At 33.0% G+C, this 12,868-nt stretch overlaps 1 pseudogene; it reads left to right on the top strand.

Moving 5' to 3' along the window:
• Window positions 1–12,532, top strand: part of LOC127547262 (40S ribosomal protein S20-like) — a 51,701-nt pseudogene extending 39,169 nt beyond the window's left edge.
• The last annotated feature ends 336 nt before the right edge of the window (window positions 12,533–12,868 follow it).

Genomic DNA, 12,868 nt, shown 5'->3' with positions numbered 1-12,868 from the left:
AGGCAAGATATGTATTCATATGCTTTCTTTCACACATATACTAGTGATAGGACTCAACATCGCAGGCATCTCTTTAAGCTTGAAGGTGCCAATTTATATTAGAAAAGTTTTTATTTTTTTCTCACCAAAAAATTCTTAGACTAAAAAAAAAAATCACAATTCTAAACATAAGCAAATAAATACAAATATTGATCATAAAGTGACTAAGTGGCAATGGCACAGTTGTTGGTATTGTTTTCTTTAAAATGTCCATTATTGATTTGCTGTTTAAGACTTCCAGGAAACATTCTTAGGATGGTCTGCAAAACTCAACTTCCTTTTACTTGTTCCATCACTTTCAATAGTTCAAAATGCTTACTCTTGATCATTCTTTATAAAGGGAACTATTGGTTTTTGCAGATTCATATCACATAACACCTCATCATCTGCCTAATGTGGTCCTTTGCTAATGATGAATCAAGTATGCTTAAAGTGAAGCACATTGAATACTTATCTGTTACAAGTGCAAGACTGAAATTGAATGACAACAAGTAACATACATAGATATTTTATGTAATAATAAGAACTGGGCAAAAACTTACAAAAATAATACAGTCATAAAAATACTCTCCAGTTCTTCGAAAAATCCAGTTCAGTGATGTGAAGCTAAGGTTGGCAGAATTTTTTTTTCCAAGTCAAGCAATGGTTAGTATATACCTGAATATTAAAAAGGACAGCCCTGAGTAGGCCATATTCTCCTATTTTTCCCCCTCCATTCAGCTCACCAGATGTTTTGGCTTTTCATTTGCTGAAGAACACATTAGGTTCCCATATGCCCTTTTACAATAACATAGCTTTTTTAAAAGAATTCATTCCTAAGTGGCAATTGGGCACAGATAAAGACAGACATGTGCTGGAATTTGGACTGCCTGTTGCTATGGTTACTCCTGTCATTAAAGAGTTGATGAATTTATGTTTGCAAAGCACTTCATCATCATTTTTACTTAGTTTCTCCTAACAGGCCAATTTTAGAGAGAAGTTGCTTTTATTAGCTTACTTTTATAAGCAATGGGGTAGTTGTAGAAATTCAATGATTTGTCTTTGTTCACTCAGTGCATTAGGGAGAATGCTGCAATTGGAACATATGGTCAATATTCATTATCTTCAGGTGCATTCATTTTAGAAAACTTGGGGGGTGTCCTCAGGCAACATAGAGCTAAGGCCTTTCCCTTTGTTCAATTGTAGATAATCATTTCAGTTTTGTCTAACTCTTCCTGATCCTATTTGGGGTTTTCTTGAGAGATACTGCAGTTATTTTCCATTTCTTTTTGCAGTTCATAATTGAGGAAATGGAGGCAAATAGTGTTAAGTGACTTGTGCACATTCACACAGCCAGTAAGATAAGACTGTATTTGAAGATTAGTATTCTTAAGTCCAGGCCTGGCATTCCATCCACTGCTTCACCTACCATGTTTCCCCAATAATAAGACTTATCCCAAAAATAAGCCCTCCCCTTACTGTGTAAGATTCCTCTAAAATAAGCCCTCCCCAAAAAATAAGCCCTATTGAGATTGCTATTGTAGTGAAGGTGATCCCCTGCGCTACACGTTACATTACAGTACCCTCTGTATGCACCCTCCCCCCCGGGTGAAACGCACGCTGCGCTCCAAGCTGCATCCAATCAGAGCTGCAGCAGTGAGCGTGTCATCCTGTTCTTCCCCAGTGATTTGCTTGCTGGAGCCATCGAGAGCAGTGCCATGGAGGAGAGCTGAAGCAGGATAACATAAAAACCCAGTATGTAAGTGGGAGTGAGGGGGCATGATGGAGGATAAAAGGGGCATGATGGAGGATAAAAGAAGAACTCAGGGGGCATGATGGAGGATAAAAGAAGAACTCAGCCAGCACTCACCACACTAAAGAAATGAAGAACTTCCTTGCAGAGAGAAGAATAGATCAAGTAATGATTCCTACAGGAATGACTGCCTATCTCCAGACCCTTGATATTGCAATAAACAAGCCATTCAAGGACCATTTGCGCATGGAAGTCAATGACTACATTGAAAATAGAATGGAAAGAAATCAGCATGGAAACTTTGTGAAGCCCTGTCTGCAAGAAGTCATGACTTGGGTGAAGAAGTCATGGGATAAAATTACTGACAGCTGTGTTGCCAAGGCACTACGAGCAGGTTACCTGGACAAGACATGTTCATTTAAAGAGAGCTATATTGCTGGACATGACAGATTGGGTCCACTTCTTTGGAAGGAAATAGAGGCGCAAGACATCCAAGATGGAATTCAGGGTATGGACACATGACAATGTTGTTGAAGAAGATGACATGATCATTATTGAATAAAGGTACTTTTTTTTTGTTCACATTTACCTGTTTATTAAAATTGCTGTCAATGTTCATTAAAATAAGCCCTCTCCTGAAAATAAGCCCTCTTTTTCTGTCCAAAAAACCACAATAAGACAGTGTCTTATTATCGGGGAAACATGGTAGCTATTCTAGCTTTTATTGTTCTACCCAAAGTTGATCAGTTGCCTTTTCCTTTTTAAAAGACAGTTAGCAACATCACTCCCTAACTGAAACCTAAAGAAGAATCAGTCCAAGTGCTTCTGGTAAAAGAGCCATTTGTTGTCCTATACTAAGACCTAATTTCCAGGTCTATACCTCTCTGAGAAATGAAAGGATAGTTGTAATAGTGAATTTCTCTCATCAAATAAATACTGGAAAAATTAGAGTATCACAAGGATATGCCCATCTTGTTGTCCTTAAGTTGTTCCTTCCATTAAAATCCAATGCTCTTTGAAGCAGACCATTTTTGTCCCATTCCCTAGAATACAGTAACTATCTAACAAGTACTTGCTGGCTGACTTACTGACTAATCACTCAGACTATAGCTCTTAGGAATACTTGTTATCTTTGGCATAAACTCTTCAGTAACTTCAATATGCTTTAATTATATCAAAAACTGCCTCAATTTTATAGATTTAGATTTGGAAGAAACAGAAGAGTTAATCTAGTCTAAATACTTCATTTAACAGGAAATTTTAGAGAAAATTTAGGCTTAAAGAAGATTAATTTACCCAGTATCATACATACTATAAGTAGCAGAACCACATATAAAATGCACATTCTCTGACCCCAAAGCTAGTGTGCTCTCTGTTTACTAGTCTGCCTCCCTGATATGTATCCATAATCACTAGCAATGCAGGAATTTTCCAGAAGCTAGAAAGGAAGAAGCATGGTACCATGAACAAACTTTTAGTTGAGCACTTGTGTTCCAATGTCACCCCTAATACAATATGTAATCCAAAACAAGGTACTGAATTCTTCTTGCCCTCAATTTCTCCATCTGTAAACTGAAAGTGCAAGATAAGACGATTCCTGAAATTTCTTTGTGCTTTAGAATTATGATCTTATGATCTTTGAGATCTTAGCCCAATCCTCTTATTTCATAATTTATTAGTTGATAAATATTTATTCAATGTCTGTCTATGCATTATGTTAGGTACTGGTGATACAATGAAAAAAAAATACAACTTTTCCTGACTTTAAGGAGGTTTCATTTAATTAGAGGAAACAATATGTACATATGTGAGAAAAACATATGAAAAAATAGGAAAATTAAAAATAGAAATTAATAGAAAATTAAAAGTAGAAAATAAAAAGTTAATATTGAGAGAGAAGTCATTAAAAGCTGGAAAGAAAAGAGAAGGAAATCAGAAGATTATTCATGAGGAGGGTAAAATTTTGGGTGAGTTTTAAAAGAACTAAGGGATTCCATGAGAAAAAGGATAGGGAATTAATTCCAGGAATTGAGGACAGCTAATGTGAAGAGGTGACTGTATGAGAAGAACATTAGAACAAACCAGTTGGCAGTACTTCTAGAGTGAAACGGGGGAACATTTATAATAAGGCTGGAAAGGTAGACTGGGGCCAGGTTGTGAAGGGTTTGTAAAAGCCAAACAGAAGAATGTATATTTTATCCTAAAGGCAATAAGGAGCCGCTTGAGTTTGGAAGAGGTATTATGGCTGACATAGAAACAGAAAAACATAGCAATTGTATTAAATGTTTGAACGTTAAATAGAGTAGTGATACAATCAGGACAATGTTTAAGGAAAATAACTCTGGTTGCTATGCAGAGGATGTATTATAGAGAGTATGGATTTTATTCAGACAAATCAGAAAGCTTTTGCAATAATCAATTTAGGGGGAAAATAAGACCTGACCTAAGAAGAAACTTTGAGAATAGAGAGAAGGGGGCTGGTGTGACTAATACTGGAGAAGCTGAAACTATAGAATTTGTCAATTGAATGGATATGATAAGATGAGTGAGAAATAAAGGTGTTATCATTGAAGTTGCAAACCTGTAATCTTGAAAGGACAGATATGATTTCATCAGAAACAGGGAAATTCAAAATATGGATTTTTTTTTCAGGAAAAGACAGTGAGTTCTGCTTGAGATAGTTAGAGTTTGAGAGATTGGCGAGATCTAATTTGAAATATACAACAGGAAATTTGTTATTCTGAATTGCCTCTCAGGAGAGCAATCCATTCTGGTTAGAGAGATTTCTAATTATCATCTTTATAGAAATGATAAGTTAACATTTGGTAGTAGTTGATGAGGTCATCAATTGAGAAAGCACAAAAAAAAAAAAAAAAGAAGAAGAAGAAGAGAACCTGAAATAAAGTATTGGTATGTAGGCCATGAAAAATGATCCAGCAAAGGAGACCGAGGAGTACAGGAAACAGTTTACAAAAGACCAGAGAAAAGAAATTCACAAAATCCAGAGAAATTCATAATCTAAAAGCCAGGACATTCAACCATATCAAATGCTGTCATGATGTCAAGAAGGATAAGAACTGATTCATCAAATTTAGCATTTAAGAGATAATTGGTAACTTAGGAGGGAGAAGTTTCTGTTGAGTGAGGAGACTGAAAGTCAATTTACAAAAATCTTTTAAAAAGTAAATGAGTGGAGGGAAAATGAAGATGACTTTCTGTTAGTTTTGTTAGAAAGAAGAAAAATGAGGAGGATGATTAGTGGGTATGGTAGGAACTAATGAAGGATTTTGCATAATGGGGAAATATTTGGATATGGTTATAAACAAAGAGGAGGAAAAAAACCAGAAGAGGAGATAATTAATATTAGAAAAAAGGGGAAGATTATAAAAACAATTAATTATTTATATTAATTATATAATTATTAATATTTATATTAATTAATTGTAGAAAATTAATATGCCTTTGCCAATATAATCAGTGACTAGAACTGTTCAAGAACAGAGTTGATGCTAAAAGATTTTGACATGTGGAAGAGAAGAGAAAAGAGTTACAGTGAACAAAAAAAAGCCATCATATTTGTGGTCATTGTCATCATCATCATCATCATCATTATTTATGGAGAAGATTTGAAGTTAGGGCCTTAGTGTCATGTTAGAATTTTAAGATCTAAAGACTAAAAAATGTCTGAACAAATAATGTCCTAGGCTTTTGTAAGTGACTTGTTTTAATTAAATCTACAATTAAGTTACAGTTAATTGATGCAGAAAAAACTAAACACATCAAAGGCTCAGGAATATGACCAATGTAGCATTAAAAAATTAAATAGATATATATTTTATCAATCACATATAGGACTCATCTCCTTATGATCATTCTGTGAGGAGAAAGATTTTGTTTCTCCATTGTAAGAATAAAGTTTACATTCCTACATGTGACGATAACACTTATAATTCCTAAGAACTTTATCATAATTAGACAGTTAGAAGCAGTATATTTAGAGATTGTGAATTTATTTTGATGGGATAATATCAAAAAAAAATCTAAAAAAATAGAGTTAAAAAGAAAATGTATTATGGAAAAGGGAAAAGGAAAAGGGAGAGTTGAATGGGGATAAATTACCTCAAATAAAAGAGTTTTTACATTGAAATGTGGCAACTTTGGGGTGGGAAAGCACTTGAACCTTATTTTCATTTGAAACATTCATATCAAATGATTCATATCTTTAAAAAATTAAATCAAGTATTTTTGTATATTTATAGAAAATTTTATGACATTTTATTTTAAAAATATAATTCAAAATGAAAAAAATAAAGATATGGATAAAGAACAAAGTAGCATTTACTGCTGGCCATAAGTAATTATATTTTCTAGAAAAAAAAATCATTTCTTTTGTAGGTATAAAATGCTAGTTTTGAAGTCTCTGCAGTGATTTGTTGGCAATTAAAAGTTGAATTCCAAAATTTCTGGCAAATTTCCTCTTATTATTTAGTATTAAAGAGAAAAAAAAAAAACTATATAAGGACATGCATTGAAAGGACATGGAAGAAACTAAACCCTAATGCATCTCAGCTTCTTAGTATTTTATATATATATATATATATATACATATACATATATATATATACACACATATATACATATATGCTTACCTATCTGTACATATATGTGCATATATACATACATATATACTTACATGTGCTTATATACAATTTTATTTCTACAATTACATGTAAAAACAATTTTAAAAAATTTTCTTTTAAAATTTTGAATTTCAAATTTTCTCCCTGATTATATTTTCTCCCCGCCCCCCTCCTTATTGAGAAGGCAAACAACTTGATAAATAACATACATGTACAATGAGGGGAAATATATATTTCCATATTAATCATTTTATGCAAGAAAACAGAATAAAAAAGCAAGGAAATGAAGAAATATATATACAAACATACATATATATATATATATATATATATATATATATATATATATACACACATGTATATATACATGTATATGTATATATATATATATCAGCATTCAGAGTCCGTAAATTATTTTTTTTCTGGAATGGAATAGCATTTTCATCATAAAGTCTTCAGAATTGTCTTAGATCATTGTATTGCTAAGGATAGCTAAATTATTCATAGTTGATTATTATGTTGTTATTAGTATTTAGCAAAATTTCTTGAACTGTGGATCATATGGTGTCATATAACTGAATGAGGAGTTAAGAAAATTTGGCAACAGTATAAGATATAAATATTCTGCCAAGATTCAATTTTATATGTAAAAATAAGCACATCCATTCCATGCAAATTTGCTGTCATCTTTAATAAATGAGAAAATTATATCTATATCAAATAATTATTTTAAAATAAATTTTCTTATGATTTATTATTAATAAATGTTTGAATTGTATACTAATTTTACATATCTACATATCCAAGGTCATGTAAAAATGTCTTAGGTAAAAAAGGGGTCACTAGTGGAAAAGATTTAAGAAGCCCTATTATATACAATGTTCAGGTTCTGCTCACTTCACTTTGCATCAGTTCAGTTCATGTAAGGGGTCATTTTTTTTTTCTGAGAGCATCCCATTCATAATTTCTTATAGCACAAAAATATTCTATCACATTCATGTACCACAACAGGTTCAGCCACTCCTCAATAACTAAGTATCCCCCCAATTTCCAATTCATTGCCACCAAAAATAACTAATATAGGTATTTATATATATATTGGTCCTTTTGCTTTTCTAAAAAATCTCATTGGGATATAAATTGAATAATGGTATTGTTAGGTGCAAGTCTATCCATGGTTTTAGAGCAGTTTGAGCATAGCTTCACATTGCTCTCAATAATGTTGAATCAGTTTACAATTTCACTGACAATGCATTATCATTTCAATTTTTCCCTCACTGCCTTCAATTGTTGTCCTTTTTCTTTTCTGCTATATTTGCCAGTGTGAGAGGTTAGGCTGGGGAATGATTATCTCTTAGTTGCCATAATTTGTATTTTATAATCAATAATGATTTAAACAACTTTTCCCCATAACTATATATAGCTTTGATTTCTTCTTCTGAAAATTGCCTGATCATATCATTTGACCATTTACCAGTGAGGGAATGGATCTTATTTTTAAAAAGTTGAATCAGTTTTCTGTGTATTTGAGAAATTAAGTCTTTATCAGAGATATTTGTCATAGTTTTTTCACACTTATTTTCACTATGCTTTGTCTCTCCATCTTACTACTCTTTTATCCAATTTTATTTTTTCCTTTCACTCTCTCCACCCTTAAAAGTATTTTGCTTCTGATTACCACTTCCCCCAATTTATCCTCCATTCTAGCTGCATCTCATCTTATATTATCCCCTTATTTTTCTATTTTCTAGGATAGTAAGATCAACTGATGACATTCCCTAATTAAACCAATTCTAATGTGTGTAAGGTCCAAATGTGGCCCCCTTTAACCACTTTTCCTCCATTATAAATTGTTTGTGTGTCTCCGTTATGTGAAATAATTTACTTCATTGTATTTTCCCTTCTCCTTTTGCAAATGAATTTTACATTCTTTCCCTTAAATTAATTTTTTTTAGATTTTATCCTTAATACATGATCAATTTTTGTATAGGTTCTATGAACCTCCGAGAAAAAAGTAAACTCCTTTCTGTCTCCATTCCATTTTCTCCAAAGATCTAATATACCTAGCTTTCCTAACATTCTGTTTACCTCCTTAACTTCTTTCTTATTTATTTTGTCATTAAATTTATTTAGTTCTGAGAGAGCAAGGTTGAGCTCCCCCACTAGTATAGTTTTATTTCTTTCTTTTCGCATCTTTCTTAACTTCTCTTCTAGGAATTTGGATGCTATACCACTTGGTGCATATTATGTTTAGTACTGATATTGCTTCCTTATCTTTGGTACCCTTTAGTAAAATATAATTTCCTTCCTTATCTCTTTTAATTAGATCTATCTTTGATTTTATTTGATCTGAGATCAGGATTGTTACCCCTGGCTTTTGTTTGTTTGTTTGTTTGTTTGTTTGTTTGTTTTTACTTCACCTGAAGCATAATAAATTCTGCTCCACCCCTTTACCTCCACTCTGTATGTATCACTATGCTTTAAATGTGTTTCTTGTAAATAACATATTATAGGATTGTGGCTTTTAATCCCATCTACTATCTGCTTCTGTTTTATGGTAAAGTTCATCCCCTTCACATTCACAGTTAAAATAAGTAATTTTGTACTTCCTGCCATCTTATTTAGCCTAAGTTATGCTTTTCTCTTTCATTTCCCCCTTTCCTCCTCCCCAGTATTTTACTTTTGATGACCACTTCCCTTAAACAGCCTTACTTCTTTCAAGCCCCTCCCCCTTTTTTATACCTTTCCCCTAATACTTCTGGTTTTCCTTCTATTAGTCTTTCCCTTTCTTTTCTCCTTTTCTCTCCCACTTTCCTACAAGGTGAAACAAGTTTCTCTGTGAAACCAAGTATGTCTGATATTCTTTCTTAGAGTCAAATGTAATGAGTAAGATTCACACAATGCTCATCTGCCTCCCTTCTTTTCCTCAATTATAATAGGTCTTCTTTGCCTCTTTGTGAGATGTATTTTCCTTATTTTACTCTTCTTTTTTCTAGTATGATCCCTTTTCCACCTCTAATTTATTTTTCATATTATCATAATAAAATCAAATTATATCTGCATTCTCTAAGTATATTTATAACATAAATATAGTTCTCAAGAGTTCTTTCCTTTTTTACCTTTTTATGCTTAAGGTCTTTTCATTAGAAATAGGTGAAATTCACCTATATCATTGAATGTCTATCCTCTTCCCTGAAAGATAATGCTCATTTTAATTGGTTAGGTTTTTCTTGGCTGTAATCCCGATCCCTTTGCTTTTTGGAATCTCAGATTCCAGGCCCTTTGATCTTTTATGTTGGAAGTTGCTAGGTCCTGGGTAATCCTAATTGTGGCTCCTCAGTATTTAACTTGTTTCTTTCTGGCTGCTTGCAATATCTTTTCTTTGGTGCATTAGTTATGAAATTTAGCCATGATATTCCTGGGGGGGGGGTAGTTTTAGAGTTTCTTTCAGGAGTTGATCAGTAAATTCTTTCAATGATTATTTTACCTTCTGATTCTAAGATATTATGGAAGTTTTCCTTTATGATTTCCTGTAAGATAATGTCTAGTTTCTTTTTTTCATCATGACTTTCAGGAAGTCCAATAATCCTTAGATTGTCTCTCCTAGATTTATTTTTAAAGTCAGTTTTTTTTTTTTTTTCCCTCTAGGAGGTAGTTCATATTTTTTTCTATTTTTCTTTTTGTTTTGTTTTTGTTTGACTGATGCTTGAAGTTTTAATGAGTCATTCACTTCCATTTGTTCAATTCTAATTTTTAGTGTATTATTTTCTTTAGTTACCTTTTAAAACTCCTTTTGTATTTGGTCAATTGAATTGTTTTATTCATTGTATTTTTTTTTCCATTTCACAAATTTTGATTTTCACTGAGATGGCATCTTGTTCATAACTATTTTGTAGGGCATTATATGCTTTTTCCATTCCTTCTTGCAAAGATCTCATTTCCTTTCTCTGTTTTTTTTTATTTTTTTTCTAATTCTCTTTAAGATCTTTTATGCAATCTTCCAAGAAAACCTTGTGAAATGGGGACCAGCTTATATCTCCCTTTGGGGCTTCATCTGGAGTTGCTTTGTTTTTAGGGACCTCAGGATTTGAGGCCTGTTCTCTCTCTCCATAACATCTGTCTATGGTGAGAGTTCTTTTTGATTTTTTTGTTTATCTTTTTTTAATAGTTGAGTTCTGTTTTTAATGAAAAGGAGCATTAGCTGATTTAGTTTGGGGTGGGGAAGTTCTGCTTATTGACTTCTGGTGCTGGGTAATTACGGCTAGGTCCTATGTTCTTCCAGGACTCAGTGGTTTACAATTTGCCTTTCTGTAGCAAATCTGCCAAACCACCTGCTTGCAGTCAGGACAGAGTAGCCTAAAAGGCTAACATAAGATTCCCAGGTCTGTGGAAGCTGAAACACTCTGACTCCCTACCCCAGCTTTTTGTCCTGGTGTCCCTGTGTTGTGGTCTGAGCTTGGCTGATTGTCCCCCTGTCTGTTTGAAACAGAACTGTTCTGAAGTTCTTCCCTGGTATCTTCTTCCGGGAATGTGTTGTACTCCAAATATTTGTGGGTTCTCTGACTCCAAAATCAATTTAGAGGCTTAATCTGCTGTTGGTTTGAGAGAAGGTTAGAGGAGATTATAGAAAGTCATATCTGCTCTTCACCATCTTGGCTCCACCACCCCCACCAATTCTTTAAATGTCAAGTTGCTAAATCTTGTATTAACCTGACTTTGACTCAAGAATATTTTAACTATTTCTCTTTGGCTGCTTGAAATATTTACTCCTTGACATGGGAGCTTTGGACTTGGATTTCAGGGGGTGATCAATGCTTTTAATTTTTATTTTACTCTCTGATTCAAATATATGTATTTCCTTTGATAATTTCTTGAAATATGATATCTAGGCTTTTCCTTTCTTTCTTGTTTTAAAGATCATTGCTTTCGATAGTTTAGTGTGTCTTAAAGTATCTCTTTTCATTCTATTTTCTTGGGTTAGTTGCTTAACCAATGCCAGACTTCATATTATTTTCTGCTTTTTTTTTCATCCTTTTAATTTTGTTTGTTTGTTAATGTCATATGGAGTGATTGGCTTCTAATCACTCAATTCTAATTTTTAAAGAATTATTTTCTTTGTTATGCATTTCCTTTTTTTTTTTTTGACTAATTTTACTTTTCAAGGAATTCTTTTCTTCAGTGTTTTATTATTTATTTATTTTTTTGGTATATTTTTCCCAAGTGACCAATTTTGCTTTTATTCTTGACTTCAATGGATTTTTCTGCTTCTTTTACCAGTACATTTTTTAATATATTATTTTCTTCAGTATTGTTTTGGGGGCAGGGATTCATTTACCAATGTGTTGACTCTTTTGTTAATGATTTTCTTGCATCACTCTTGTTTATTTTCCCATTTCCCCCCTCTACCTCTCTTATTTGAGTTTTAAAATCATTTAGTTTTATGTTCTTCCATGGCCTGTATACAAGCTTTGAATATACAGTTTTGAATTTGTTGTCTTCTGAATTTGTGTTTGATCTTCATGGTGAACATAGTAACTTTCTATAGCCAGGTTCTTTTTGTTGTGGTTTGTGTTTGTTTATTTTTCAACCTATTTCTTGACTTTTTATCTCAATGCTATATTGGTTTCTGACCTGGAAGTGGAGGGTTGCTGTCTCATACTTCAAGTTTTTTGTGTACTTGTATCATGAATTCTACCACATCCAGGAGGCATTCCCTATTTCTTCTCCTGACTCACCTCTGTTTGATCTCATGAAGGAATAAGTTGGCCAAGAAGTTTTCAAAGACACTGGCAAGATTGTAGTGAAGTCCCACATGGGCATTCATAAATCAGCATCACCCTCATCAGCCACAATATGAAATTACTCAAGAAAGTGTGTGCTGACCTAATTAGAGGAGCCAAAGAAGAGAACATGAAAGTGAATGGACCTTATGTCAGCTAAGATGCTTCAGATCACCAGAGAAATTCCCTGTGGTGAAAGTTCAAAGATTTGCCATCAGTTTCAGATGATAATCCCCAAACACTTTATTGATTTGCACAGTTCTTCTGAAATTGTTAGACAGATGATGTCTATCAGCATGGAACCAGGTATAGAAGTTGAAGTTACCAATGCAGATGCCTAATCATTCAACAATTTTAATAAATTGACTACAGCTATTTAAAAAAAAGTTTTTGGAGAGGAAGTTAGGAGACCTCAGACAAATCCCTATCTTTTTTCTGCCATTTTGGCTTTACCCTCGAGTGTCCAAATTTCAATTCAGGAATGCAATATCAAGTTTATTAATCAGACTCTTTGGAAGTTTACTAGATTTCACTGATGGCTGAGGTCTGTGTGATGACTGACTATATACATTCTTTCATTCATACTTATTCATATGCACTTATTTTTCAGCTTTTAGCTGAGTCTTATAACTGAATAATTCATAGAATAAGAAAATAAGATAGTGAGTCAGGAAAGT

The sequence above is a fragment of the Antechinus flavipes genome, chromosome 1 (genome assembly GCF_016432865.1).
Source record: "Antechinus flavipes isolate AdamAnt ecotype Samford, QLD, Australia chromosome 1, AdamAnt_v2, whole genome shotgun sequence".
Lineage (NCBI taxonomy): Eukaryota > Metazoa > Chordata > Mammalia > Dasyuromorphia > Dasyuridae > Antechinus > Antechinus flavipes.
This window is presented reverse-complemented; position numbering and strand designations above follow the sequence as displayed.